Source organism: Syzygium oleosum, unplaced genomic scaffold (assembly GCF_021117445.2).
Source record: "Syzygium oleosum isolate NSW1041296 unplaced genomic scaffold, Sole_v2.1 Sole_v2.49, whole genome shotgun sequence".
Taxonomy (NCBI): Eukaryota; Viridiplantae; Streptophyta; class Magnoliopsida; order Myrtales; family Myrtaceae; genus Syzygium; species Syzygium oleosum.
This window is the reverse complement of record NW_026607533.1, coordinates 446,220-460,647: the sequence shown is the minus strand read 5'-3', so window position 1 is coordinate 460,647 and position 14,428 is coordinate 446,220. Positions and strand designations below refer to the sequence as shown.

Sequence of the window (14,428 nt, the reverse complement as noted above, 5' to 3'; positions counted from 1 at the left end):
CCGAAACATTTTCAGACCCCCAGCAGTAGGATGCCGAGGTCACCACCTCTTTTTGGGAATACCGCCTTTTATCCAGCAGTCGTCGAGCATGCACCCCGGTGGGGATGGAGCAGAAGGGAGAAGTGGCTGTTTGGATTATTCCCAGCTGTTGGTGTTTCCTTTTTGGTTGTCGTGAATACTGTAAAAAGAGTTTTAAAATAGTAATATAAGTATGTACATATTTTAAGCGTTGATCGTTGTTTATTGGATGGCTATCCTTGGCTCATATTGTAATTGTCTGGGTTTGTTTATTTTATACTTCCGCTTGTGCTTGATCTCTGTATGGGCGTGGGTCGGCGACGCTTCCTGGGACGTCGCAGTCAACTTATCGACCGCATGTGGGATGCTCACGCTTCATGGGGTACGGGGCGTGACAAAAGCTTTTTATTTTCCAGGTTCACATCTGAAAACTTTTGTGCTCTATTAGCATAGCTAATTTGGGAGAGGATGACTCAACGTCCGGGAAAGTAAGCCCCGTTGCCTCTGTTCTCTTACATAACCAATTGAGATCTTATTAAGAGAAAATGAGGAAACTCTACTCTATTATGAGGAAATTCAGTCGATTGATATTATCATTGACATAGATTCCAAATATCTTATCAAATCATACGATGAAGAAACTAAATTTGTTCCCTGAATCAAACAAATTCTTCAAGAAGAAACTTCAATTACTTCTCAATGTTGATCCCCCTCCCCGGATTTCAAAATAGGCACAAGCTTCTTTCCAAAATATTTGGATTTTCAGGACGGAAGTGATGATATCTATACGGATGGATTATTCGTACTGCTCTTGAAGTATTGAATATTTCTATCTCAATGTTCCCAAAAGCACGAGCCAATTTAAAAAGTTTGTACGTTTGAGGGTGCCCTTTCGTCTTCGTGTATGTGAGTCATCAGTTATGCAATTCACACTATGCAAGTAATGTGATTAGTTGGTTAGCCACGTTTGTTGTGATTGACACATAACATACTTTCTCGTGATTGGAGCCCACAGATCCGCAAAAATTGGTCTTTCGATACGCGATATTGTGCTTTAATTTGAGGTTGCCAAGTATTGGAAGGTTTGTATTTCTCAAAATGATTAATATTTCCTTTCCATTTTCTTTTGCTAATTGTCTAATATTTCCTTTGTTAATGTCAATCGTCTTCAATCTTGATGCTGGATGACACACTTTTCGTTATATTCTTTCTTAATTGGTTCACTCTTATTCGATGAAGTTACTAGCATATCAATGTAATAGGTTTTGTTTCCTACTGCATTAGGACTACCATTCTTTCTCTAGTTAGCCCAAAGTGTCCTTTCTTTTCACTCCTTTTGGCTTCCGCACCCCACTGGTTGATCCTACTAATTTTGATTTGCACTTTGCACGACATCCCCATGAGCGGCGATGTATGCATTCTCCGGCTAAAAGGTCGATTCCCGGAGCGACCAATCTCCTTCCCAACGAAACAGGACCAATTAAAGGACCTTCTAAACACACGCCTTGTGTTGGCAACACTAGTGACCACGGTAACTTCCTCTGCAGGTTTTGCCATTCTTGGAATCGAACTCGCACCCACGAATGAAACCTGATACGGAGCCCTACCGTGTGATTTACATTAGGAAAGTCTTCATTCGACTTTTGGTTGACCGAACATATGAAATACAATAAATCCTTTTAGGAGTTGGATTACTAGTTTAAGTCGACTAAAACGGGATTTTCTATTTTAAATACAAGTATTATATTTTACAAGAAGTGGTTTTTGGCTTTAACACATTAGAGAAAACAAGAGGAGTGTTAAGGTATTCTATCTGTGTGTTCTTTGAGTAATTGGGTGTTGAAATGTCAATTTTATAATTACTACTTTTTTTCACCAAGATCATATTTTCTCAGTCAGTCCAACTCAAAAGACATTTGAATATATTTGTTAGGCCCAAATATGCAATTAAGAGGGAGGTGATGATTTTGCAAGAAAATATATACTAATTTTGTAGAATCAATCCCAATAAAAATTTGTGCTTTTACTTCAATGTAAATTAGCTTTTATAAACTATGGAAATTAAAAAGTTTAGAGAAAGAGAAATTGCAAACGAAATTTATAAAGTTTTGTTTTGAGTATGTCTACTCCTCTTTCCACCTCTAGCAGCCCAAATAGATTGAATTCCTTTAGCTTTTGGCAAAAGTACACGTATCACCTTGTTACAAGTGGAGAACTTGCAGCCATCTTAGAACTTGACTTCCTTCAACAGCAACCTCGCTGTACACCAAGTATAGTCGTTTACACACAACGCAGTAGATTCTCTCCCCAAATTATAAACCACACACCTCCGAGTATTTACAAAGAGTCCATTGTACACTTCATCTCTCACCTACGCAAATGTCTTCACTCTTAGTACGTACAACCACTTCTCTCGTATATTTAGAAATGGATTTGTCGTTCTTGCTAACTCTCAGGGACAACACTAAAATGGATATTGCAAGCTTACGAAAAAGACGAACTCAAAAACCTCTCAACCATGTTTAAATTCACTTGTAGTTGTTATATCCATCAAATCATCTGTAAAAAATCTCGACAAAATATCTTGAGAAACATCTGCAGAACCTTGCTTCAAATCTGTGTCGTCAATCAAAACTTCTATTGGTGCAGGTTCTGATCACATCATTTCGACAATCTCCAGAGAATTAGTCCATCATTTTTGGTATAAGTAATCTTTGAAAATCATAAATCATTGCTATGATTTGGGCCTTTGATTGATAATTAATATGCTTGAATTACAGAACAAACGGATCTAACTTATAAACAAACTCAGATTGTTACATGTTCCGCTAGAGATAAAATTATTTTCGATTTCTATCTGTGAACTTTTACATCATGTTACAACGGTCTCTAACATGCATTTGCATTGCGAAATTGAACAACCTTTTTGGATGACTTTTGGACTATCTATGTCGATTACATAATCATGTCGTGATTCAATCACATCATGCCCAATAACTATGACAAGAACTATTGGGCGATTTTAGTTTTCTCACATTTATTTGAATCTAAGTTACCCTTATTGCACATGATTTAAACTTCAATAATATTCTCACATGACATTTTTGGCTTGTCAATTACGTAGCCATAACTATGTTGTAAAGTAACTCAATTACATGTAAAAATTTGGATCGATATTCGACACAAACAGGAGTTGTGGCCCAAAATCTAAATTTCAAGAGATCGATAACATAACTCAGCAAATATCAAACTTTAGGGCTGTAAATAGAATTTCTCCGCGTTTAAATGATCTTTATTTTCTGGTTGCCCCCACTGAGAAAATCGCCGAGCCCCCCCACCAATTTTCAAGGTTGTAGAGTTGTTGAGGGTAAAAGGCGTGCTGACTCATTAGCCAATGCAGCATTCTTTCGAGGACCACATTATGTTTTTCATTTGAGTAACCATGTGTCGAACCACCAAGCAAATCCATAGCGTCTTATTAATTTCTCGCGCTTAAATTCTCACAACGAATCATTTGTATCTGCAATCTTGTTCAACAATTTTTAAACTCAAAACTTTATGTTTGGATCCATATAAAATTTTGTATGACCACTATTAAATATTATGAAAGTTTAAATACTTAATATTTAAATTGATATAGCGTCTCCTTACACGACCCTTGTTCCCTGCAAGAACTCCATTACTTGCATAGCTTAGGTTAGATGGACGTAAAGCTATCTATAGGGGAGGAGGACGCTGGCATGAGCAACCCGATCAAGGTGAAGGTCATGAAGGATGAAATGGATTCTTTGAAGGAAGAAGAAATCTGGAGGAGTAGACGGGAGAGAATGAATAATGCTCTGGCGGCTGCAAGAACCGCAGCGCGACCAGAACCAGAAGATTTGTATGCAGCTGCTAACAAACTGGTAGATGTTATCAGAGGCGTCAATGTGGAAGAGTTCATTTCCGTGATTGAAAGGCTCGCCGATCAAATAAACCGTCTGCCACTTTCAATTTCCAAGGGCTATCGAAGGGTTCACTACTCCACATTGCAGCTGGTGCCGGGAAGGGCGACATCCTAAGGATCCTGCTTGATAATGTCCCTGACCATTTCATAGCCACCCAAGATGATTGGGGAAATACCCCCCTCCACATCGCCACTAAGGCTAAGGCAATTGGAGTCGTCCATATGTTGACCCGCCGGGCAAAAAACCTCCCCAATGTCAAGGACAAGATCCTCCTGAGGATGAAGAACCAAGATGGAAACACCGCTTTGCACGAGGCCGTGCTTACTGGTGACGTTGGCCTGGTGCGCCATTTGTTGAGGGAAGATTTGGAGCCCGTGTACTGGAAGAACGTGGATCAGAAATCTCCCCTGTACCTGGCCCTCGACACCAGGAACTCCGAGATACTTCAGTTTTTATTTTCGCTCTCGCTGGAACCATCAATGATAGAAGGCATGCCGCCAGTTCATGGTGCTGTTGCGCGTGATCAATATGGTACGTACCTAAATCTACTTATGGGAAATATCTATCTATGTGTAGACTGAATTTGTTATGAGTGTTCACATAACATTATATGTATATTTGATTTTTGAGAATGAGATTGTCACATATCATACAGAATTTAAAAGATCGAGAGTGCGATAGTACATAGATTCACGAACAAAGTAGACATTGAAATTCGACATAAAATTATATTCCTGTTTAGGAAAAAATCATCCATCTACGCTTTTGTCCACATCAATGTACTTTAAAGATAAATCTTCTATAGCATTTCGGAAGAAAGAAGGAAAAGATCCCTCGAAAATAATGCTGCATGTAATAAAGCTCCATTAAGAAAACCTTACCAAAATGATGCGGCGTATGTCATGTCATCAACTATGTGTAGATTAAGCATGAATAATGCAATGAAAATCAAATGGAAAAAAGCCATAATCCCTAAGGATGAGGCTAACCCTAAAGCAGTCTTACCAGTCTTTGAAACACCCCTGAAATATTCTGAAACAATTGAAACACCTCTACCATATCATTCGATCTTCTTTACTAGCACCTCTAAAATTTTACATTTGGGGCCAAAACTTCTTTTGGTTGAGCCTTTTCCTTTCCGTAATTTGCGATTTATATATAAAAGATGTACTTTGTTCAACCTTAGAATGAGATTCTGGTCACATATTTTACTTAGTTTTTGCTCAAAAGTTTTGGTAAACACGCACTTAATCGGTGTCGTAGACCTTTACGAGAAGATACGTTCAGTCTATAGAGGGTGGAGGAGTTTCAATGGGGATTTTCGTACTGTGCCATGGAGGCTATTGCAATGTTCTTGCGAATAGAATACGTTTGCTTTTATACTTGCCAGAATTTGACGAACATAATAGGAAAAGATAATTCTCCTTTTCTTGATCTTACCCTAGCTATTTAAATGTCTTTTCCTTTTTTTCCTATACCTTACATTTGCGGAATCTATAGATACTTCATAACATGGAAGTGCCATATAATTTTCCTTGTCATTTAGTAAGATTTTTAAAGTAAAATCTTAGTAATTATCGATGTCGCATTGCTTTGGACGAAAATGGTCTGAAATTTGTCTAAAGTCTCCCCAAAATACGTAATCGGGATCCTTCGAAATTATCTAAAGTCTCACAGGTTGTGTTCCATCATGCTAGAGAAGGAAAGTCATAATGCTTTGAGATTCACAGCTCGAAGAGCTACAATTTTTTGAACCGAAACTGGGTGCATTTGATTTATTCAATCGAAATTATCACCACTAGTTTCACCATTGCAATCTAATCCCACATCAGCGACTATGAATCCTAATAGTGATTAAGGTGACGTCGAAGATGTCCTTAACCCAAAATGGGTTAAAATACATCAAAGTCAACCAAGCCCCAACCAGTGTCAAATGTTTATGCGGATGTGGTCCCTAATTTGGAGCTCTTGATTCCAGATTTACTCGGCGAGATACTCAAAAAGAACATGAAGCTATTTGCAATGACCGACTCCAAAGGCGGTAATGTATTCCATTTATCAGCTTTCTGGAATGAGCCCCGAGTATTCGAACTCTTGCGACCAGAAACTAAATATTTGGCTCGAGAACGGGACCGCATTGGGGATCTTTCCATTCATATTGCGAGCAAGATGGGTCATGTTGCACTAATCGAGAAGCTACATACGGTATCACAGTCGGTAAATGGGCGAGGAGAAACCGTTCTTCATGTGGCAGCAAAATACGGGAGAGATAAAGCAGTGAAATATATACTCAGACATCCAGGTCTGGGGGAGATGATAAATGAAAGAGATCATGATGGAAATACACATTCACACTTGGCAGCGATGTATTCACATCCCGCCGTTTTGATTCGTCTTGTGCAGGATGAAAGAATTAACCCCTCCATTCTCAACCACAAACGCTCGGTGGCTCTTGACATAGCTCTATATCACTTACAAAGGGGGCCTACGTTACAGAAGGTAGGTAACATGAACAGTCACTATTTTATTTATTAACTTACTGGAAATTTCCATGGACTAATACCTTAGTTAAGTGCACAGCTCGTATTCAAATCATTATGTCTCGCAAAGTACTAATCAATTTTCTAGAATAGCCGAGACTCCTCTAGGATTAATATTGCACAAGTCTCTAATTTGGCCTTAATAGGAGGTACTTGAATTTTGCCCATGAAAATGTCCGCGGTTAGGAAAAACTGAATATCTCTGACGAATGCTGAGATAAATTGTTATAAGATCAGGGGTTGTCAATGTTGCAATCTTTTTTTCTTAAAGAGCCAGGGGTCAAGGTGGCAAATTTGACCCTCTAAACACGGCATAGTGTCATTACATTATCAGTAAGTCAACCTATGACAAAGGTGAACCATATTACATTTCATTCGTGCCTATTTTCTCATTTGCAGTGAACTTGATACTCTAGTCTTAATTCTTCAAACTGAGCCGACACTGCATCTTTAGAAGTAAAAGTTTCCCTTTAAATGAGTACTCTAGAGTTTGTTCGCGTTATCGATTCACTAACAATTTGTTCTTTCTTTCCTTTTCATATGTTTCTGATCTCAGGCCTTGGCACATGCGCTGTTATCAGGTGCGTCAGCCAAGAGATTAGATGCAATCATACTTAAGCCGGCAGCTCGAGACGAAGCGTACATGAACAGAGATTTGCCAAACCTTAGCGGACTGAAGGACGGTATCAGTACCTTGTTGCTGGTGGCGACGATTGTGACCACTGTGACTTTCGCAGCTGGTTTCGCAGTTCCTGAAGGATTTGACGGCTCAAACATGGCATCTAAAGATGACCAGGGCATGCCTACGATGCTGGACAATAGAATGTTTCAGGCCTTCATGATTTGCAACACCATCGCGATGTTCTGCTCAATGACCTCGGTCGTTAGCTACGCGTGGGCGTACGTGAGCGAAGTCCACGTAGCAATATTTTGGTGCCAGCTTGCAATAGTGCCACTATCAATAGCCCTCCCGGCAATGTCCGTCGCTTTCTTAATTGGTGTCACCTTGACCGTGGCCAAACTCCCTTGGCTTGCCACCACGATATTAATTTTGGGATCCATGTTCGTCCTCATCATCACAGGTGCTTTATTATTTCCGTGGGTTATGCAATTATCATTAATTCCCTTCTTTTGGAGCCACCTTCGTCCCATCCGTCCTCTGATCTCCTGGTTTATCCTTGTCGCGACCGAACTCCCGAGCCCTTTTTTAAACAATATGCAAAAAAGGGGGGCTCGCCTGGTACATGCTAAGTCTAGGTTCGGGACTTAACTCGGGCTCTCCCAAGCCCCTACCATATCGCGACTTAGGGTTTAAGTTTTTTTTTTTTTTAACATGCAAGTGGTTTATATCAAGGAGTCGCCACTAATCGATTTGGGGTGGGTCGATTAGAAACCCAAATAGGGTGATGGGAGAATCACCCTATTCCTGCGAACCAGAGATTAACTGAATTCGGGGGACTTGGTTACACTAGTTGGATAACTAATGCCCTTTCGGTACCTTTTTACCCTGTTCATTTTTTGAAAACATTTGTTAGGCAATTTAAATTGATTTTAGGACCTTTCTCCTAACATGTGAGGTGATCAAGCGAGTGCATAATCAGGAATGATCAGCAGTCAGGAACACAACAATTCATGCAACCTAAGGTTCTAACCTTAACTAAGTCAGATGACATTCAAAAACACAACGGCTCATGCAATTGTATTAAAAAACATGCATAATAATATAGCAATAATAAAAACTAACATGCAAAATACTACCGCGCAACCTCAGGTCTTGAAAAGGCTCAAACGATGAGCACCTGGGGGTCCTCGCCCGAGGATTTGTTGGTTTGCCTGGTGGGTCCTCGCCAGCAGATCTTGAGAAGGCTCAAACGATGAGCACCTGGGGGTCCTCGCCCGAGGATTTGTTGGTTTGCCTGGTGGGTCCTTGCCAGCAGATCTTGAGAAGGCTCAAACGATGAGCACCTGGGGGTCCTCGCCCGAGGATTTGATGTGAACATGGGGGTCAGTCCCATGCTCAGGAGGGTGAACAACGGGGTCAATCCGATGTTCAGTTGGTGAACAACGGGATCACTCCGATGTTCAGAGGGTGAACAACGGGGTCAATCCGATGTTCAGAGGGTGAACAAAGGAGTCAATCCAATGTTCAGAGGGTACCATAACAATCGTAGGTACATGATGATTTTTGGAACCAGGCACGGGTAGAATGTATTTACCTGGGCACGTTCCTGCCTCTTAAGGGCGTGTCTCCTGTCAGACAAGTTTTTGTTTGTACACACATACGTATTCATCGGAGAAATAGACAACTTAGGCTATTCTTGAATATCGTATGAAATATCTTGACCAGCTAGTCAAGATGCTTTTCTTTTTCAAAGGAACACCCTGTTTACCTTCTGGGTAGTTTGAAAAGAAATCTGATGAAATACCTGGGATTTCTTACCCGGAGGTTTGATGTATCATCTGCTGAATACCCGACCTTTTTCAGGGCATCTCTTTTGTGATGATAATGAGGGCTTTTCAGTGCCCGAATTTTCATGTTCTATCACTGGGGATTAGAACTCTGAGCTGCAAAAGCATGCTGTGTCAATTCCACTTGGAGAACAGAAGAAATTTTTTTGTAACATCTTTGGAGACGCTCCAAAGGGCATATGTTCTTTGAGTTTTTGAGGATATTTTACCTGTCAAAGAGAGTTAGCGCAAACATGCATGCATTCATCAAGGATAGACAAGCTAGGCTATCCCAGAATGTGTATTTGAAAGTTCATGCATGATGATTTTGCCATGTTTGCATCACCAGACATCCACCGAGGGTCAATCAAGACAATTTTCGCTCGGGAGGTGGACTTCTCGAGATGCTGAACGAGGGATCCTCAGTCAGAAAGGACTTTCCACTCGCTCTCATTGAAAAGGGCTATTTGTCCCGTCCATTAATGCGGAAACATCGAAAACACTCAATCTGACCGTCATCACATCAACAAGGGTCTGAGTTTTCTCGCAAGCAGTACGACGCTGCCAATCTGAGAGGTCTTCTTCAGGGTCGTAATGCAGGTTTGGTCAATGGCTTAACAAAGGTGACTGTCCAAGTCAAGGCCATGAAAGAAAATATTCTGCAATCATCTCCGGGTTTACAAGTCAAGAACCCTGCAAAACGAGATAGAAATAGTCTTGCTCGCACTTCCTCGAGCGTTGTTTACAAACATTTGAAATTCCACGTTAATTCAAGTGTCCTAGTCAGAAGAGACATCCTGAGGGACGTAACGTGGGCTCGGTTCACAGGTTGAGAAACGAAAGGATCGTTAGGCTCAAAAAATGTGTGTGTAAAGGTGAGAGTTGGTGATCATCTTGGCATTGTCACCTGTCTTTTTCTTCATCATCAGGATCCTCTAAGACAACTCCCTGGGTAATCCCGAGTTTTAGCATCTTTGACAACATTTTCTTGAGGAGCTTCTGCGTCAAGCATTTTCCTGGATACCATTCTATCCCTGTTCCAATTGCTTTCTCAAGAATAGGCTTGTCTTCATCTATCATGTGACAGATCTTTGTCAAGACAAAGTTCCTAAAGTAGGAATTTGTATCCAAGAAGAACTCAAGTTTAACCCTTTGGGGTCGTCTTTTCATCGTTTTTCTTCTTCTTCTCCTTTTTTCTTTTTCTTTGTTTTTTATTCATGGGCATTGGCCTTGCTTTTACCAGGCACACTGCTTTTTCATGCCCCTAGTTTTCAGCATTTTTTTTGCTGCTCTTTTGGTGTTGTCAGGACTAGCCTAAACAAGTTTGAGCAGACAATGTTATTAGGCTCTTGGAGTCTTTAACTTGATTCGGTACTCTGGACCCTGATGTTCAAGCTGTGATGACTTTTGCCTTGCCCCGATGTAGGGGATGATCACCAACTGGGTTGGTACGAAACGAAATCGTCGGCTCAATTGGGCTAGCAAGGGATATGAGTGTATGGGATAGAAGAAGAACCGCTCTTCGTCATCCTATGGCACTTAAATTATCGCGAGAGTTCATCTGCAATAAAAACACTTCGAAGATTAATGCAAGTGAGAGCAGGAAAATTTCTATACATCTTTTCACCTTGTGCGAGCTGTTGCAGCTGATGATCATAGAAAATTTTAGATATTACAAACTCCTCATCCTTCTTGTCTTGCTCATCACTGTTATCAATAAGATGTTGGCATTTTGGACAAGCTTTAGTTTGCTGCTTCTCTCTTGACAAAGCCCTCTTAGCCTCGACTGTTCGGCCGTCGATGGTGTGCTTGTCTTGGAAGGCTCTGTCGAGGACCACCGGATCCGTGAAAATGACGAGGCCGAAGCCACATGGGCGGTGACCAAAAAGGAGGGACGCTCTTCTTGCTCCCTCTGAATTTGAATTCTCCCTGTGATGCTGATTTACCTCAAGCTACCCCAATGTGGGGTGGTTCTTGACAGGGGTGACTTAAAAAGAACCTCCAAGTGTATGGGCTCAAATGGTAAAGCAAAGGATTAATGGTAGTGTATGGGGCAGAGAAATGAACTGCCTCTCGTCATTTTGGCTACCGTACCTTATGCGAGAAACCCCTTTACCTTGTAGAAGTGGAACCTTTCCGCTTATCTTACATGGATTTGGTACGTGAGAATGTGTGTAGACTAAGGATTGCCTCTCATCATCCTGAGACACCTCGTTCAATACATCGGAGCAGTTCGACACCATTCGTCGAATTGTCAAAATTTTCACAGGGAATTGGTGAATTAAACAGGTAAAATTACCATGCAAAATTCCTTTCAAAAGACATGCAATACACTTGGGGGAAGGTTAAGCATTTATTTGCTTTAACATGTTTCGTTTCTTTTGATTCATTCAACTCTTAAAAAAGAGTTTTAGGGAAAGAGATACTCACGCTGCAGTAGCGACGAGGCAAACCTGCAAGGCAATAAGAAAGGCCGTGTTAATGAACGGATCTTTAAGGAACAGGAATTGGGAACGATACAACATTACCCTTCGTGATTCCCTTCATTTGAAATTAAATTGACAACTCCTTGAGTTTCCTCGGATGTTGATAATTCCCTTCTGACAAAAATAGGAGCTTATGTTAGAAATGAGAGGATTGAGGGTAAATTGAGAACGATACAAATTACCCTTCTTCCATTTTGCCTTCAAAGCTAGCAGAGTCTTTTCTCCTCTTTACTTTGTTCAGCTTTTTCTGTCTCAGTCTGCTTCTCCATACTCTTGATCTCGAAGCTCGAATGAAATCTTCTATAATTAGGGGTGCTTCCAAATAGAGGGTTTTACTGTCAGCAGGTGCTGTGCAGTTCCAGCGTGCCGAGGAGTTTCTCGTGAATGCTCCGATTCCTGACTGCACAGGCATGTGCAATTGCTTGCATGGGGAACTTCGCAGCAAAGCTAATCTCTGCTTTAAAGGTCTTTGACGGCCGTGGGCGTGATTGGCATCGAGACTTCCATGGTTGTCAGGATCGGCCTTGAAGTCACTTTGACATGTGCGAAGTCCTTTCCAGCTGCTTGCACCATGAGTGTTCTTTACTCAATTTTGTCCTATGTAAAAGGAAAAGATATGTCATTTCTATGCTAAAGTGGATGAACTTTAGGAACGAAATACATCCTTTTTGATAGACTAGGAGATCGCATGCCCCCTAGTATACTCTTTCAATTAAGCACTTCTTCATCATGTTTCGTTCGAGAGGTCCCGACATTGGTGCTCTATCCGGCTCGCTAGCACGTCAGAGTTTAGTATGTTCCCCAGTTCATTATCTGCAAAAGAAAATGGATGGAATGTCATTTCCAAAATTTGTTAAGGAATAAGACATACCTTTTTCTTTCAAAAGGGGTAATCTTTTCTTGATCTGCCCCCGACTTTTGTACGAAATGATGTTTCGCTCATCATGGGGTCAAGGAATGGTCAGCATCCTCTTTGACTTTCTGGGGTTGATATCACCCACTGGTAGTAGTGAGATTCGCCCCATGTTTCATTTGAAGGTTGGATGCTCTTCGCTCGGACTGCCCCTATCAGATGAGTTGGTCCGCTAGCATCACTAGGGTCTGATGTACTCTTCAGTTTGTGTCATTTCCAAATGTCCCTTTCGTAATAATAAATCAAAAGGGAGTATGCTCTGAGACACGAAGTGAGCGAGTTAGAAAAACAAACAGGGCTAAGAGCATGCACGCTTTTTTTTTCACCACCGTTCTTTTTCGGTCCTTTTGAAAAATGATAAAACGTTTGTTTTATTTTCAAAAGCTTAGAAACGAGGAAACATGAGGAAGCCCGGGCCTCAGAACACTTTCCTTTTCGTGGCTGGATATCATCAACGGGCCGGTTTGGTATACTACCTCATGCCCTCAAAACATTATTTATTTACAATACATGGATTTACAACCTCAAAAGAGGGAGAGTTCAAAAAGACATTTCCTCCGGCAGAAATGACGACAAAAAGCAAAATACAAGGATAGCCCCTTTTCCAGGGATTCATGCAGAAGAGAGGAGAAAAATTCTACTCAAGCGGGCTTGCGCCCATTCCCTTCACCGGTCTCGAATGAGAAAGTCTTGGTATCCAGCAAGTTTTGAATTCGGTGCTTAAGAGTATAGCACCCATCAGTTGAATGCCCCACCTCGCCCATGTGATAATCACATTTTTTAGACGGATTGTAGTTTGAAAAGCTCTCAGGATTAGGTCGCTTTGGTTCAGTGGAGAGCAGCCCTTTCTTCCGGAGTATTGCCAGCATCTGAGACGGAGGTCCTGGGAGGGGAGTGAATTGTCTCCGGTTATTTCGCTTTTGTGATGGAGGGATACTGGGCTTGTATTGTTCATGTTGCATGAACTTTGGGCATAGGGTGCTCAATTCCTTAGGATCAGGGGACTCGTGGACATTGTCAGCCATGACATCTTTACCCTTTTGGTTGAGACCGGAGGTTTCCATTTGAATCATCACCCCTGGTCTTGGATGGCGAAGTGGAGTCATGGTGAGTTGGTCTAAGCGGACCGACAGATGTTCCACTTGTTTTGAGAGTCGTTGAAGAAAGGCGAAGACCTGCTTCATTTTGGTTTCCATGTTATTGAGACGGACGTTTTCTTCGGCCATTTTTTGTAACTACCTGCGAAAACGCATATATGAATGAGTATAATGCCCAATAAAGAATCATTCTATGACTTAGTCATATTATTATTGCATATTTTCTTTATTTGCAAAGAAAAAATAAGCAAAAAGGGTTTTTATTAATATTAACATTACAGGCGGCGTCCCCGGGGTTCGAACCCCGGTCGCCTCGGACCGTGACGCTACATCCCCGGATACCACTGGGCCGAAGGCCGCGATGGTGTCATCAAGGGGCAAAAAATTTTATTTAAAGCATAAAAAACGGCCCGAGTTATATTAACATTTGTACAACCCATAAACATTTTTACAGGAGATAACCAAAATCCCTGAACATAAATACTAGGAAAATATAAAAGACAAGGGATTTTAATAAAATGGCGCCATTCCCGGATACTCATTTTACAAACGATGGGGAAATCACGGTCTCTCGGAGGCGCTTATTTTTACGGACCAGCTCCGCAATAAGCGTATCCCTAGTATATAGACTGCAATCAACGGGTGGCCTAACAGTAACAAATCAATTGAATAAGTAGGCCGTATATATAAAAAATGAGAAGGGATAGAATATATACCTTTCCTTGAACCATGGCAATCGCAACAACATGCACATGAGGAGTGAGGTTCGATTTCTATCTAGACTGGCTCAGCAACATGAAATTAAAAGGGTGCCTGACCGTCGCAGTCTCGCGTTGGTGTCAAGTCCTTTTAACCTCGGCCAAATCGAAAGGAATATCTTATAGTCACGCAAGTAGCGGCTAAAGATACTTCTTTACGATTTTTAGAAATAAATTTCGGGGAAAAGAAAGGCAACCTCTACATCGCGGACTCGCGTTCG

At 41.2% G+C, this 14,428-nt stretch overlaps 1 pseudogene; it reads left to right on the top strand.

Annotated features, from left to right (window-relative positions):
• The first annotated feature begins 3,653 nt into the window (after window positions 1–3,653).
• On the top strand, window positions 3,654–11,716 carry LOC115666372 (uncharacterized; annotated as a pseudogene).
• The last annotated feature ends 2,712 nt before the right edge of the window (window positions 11,717–14,428 follow it).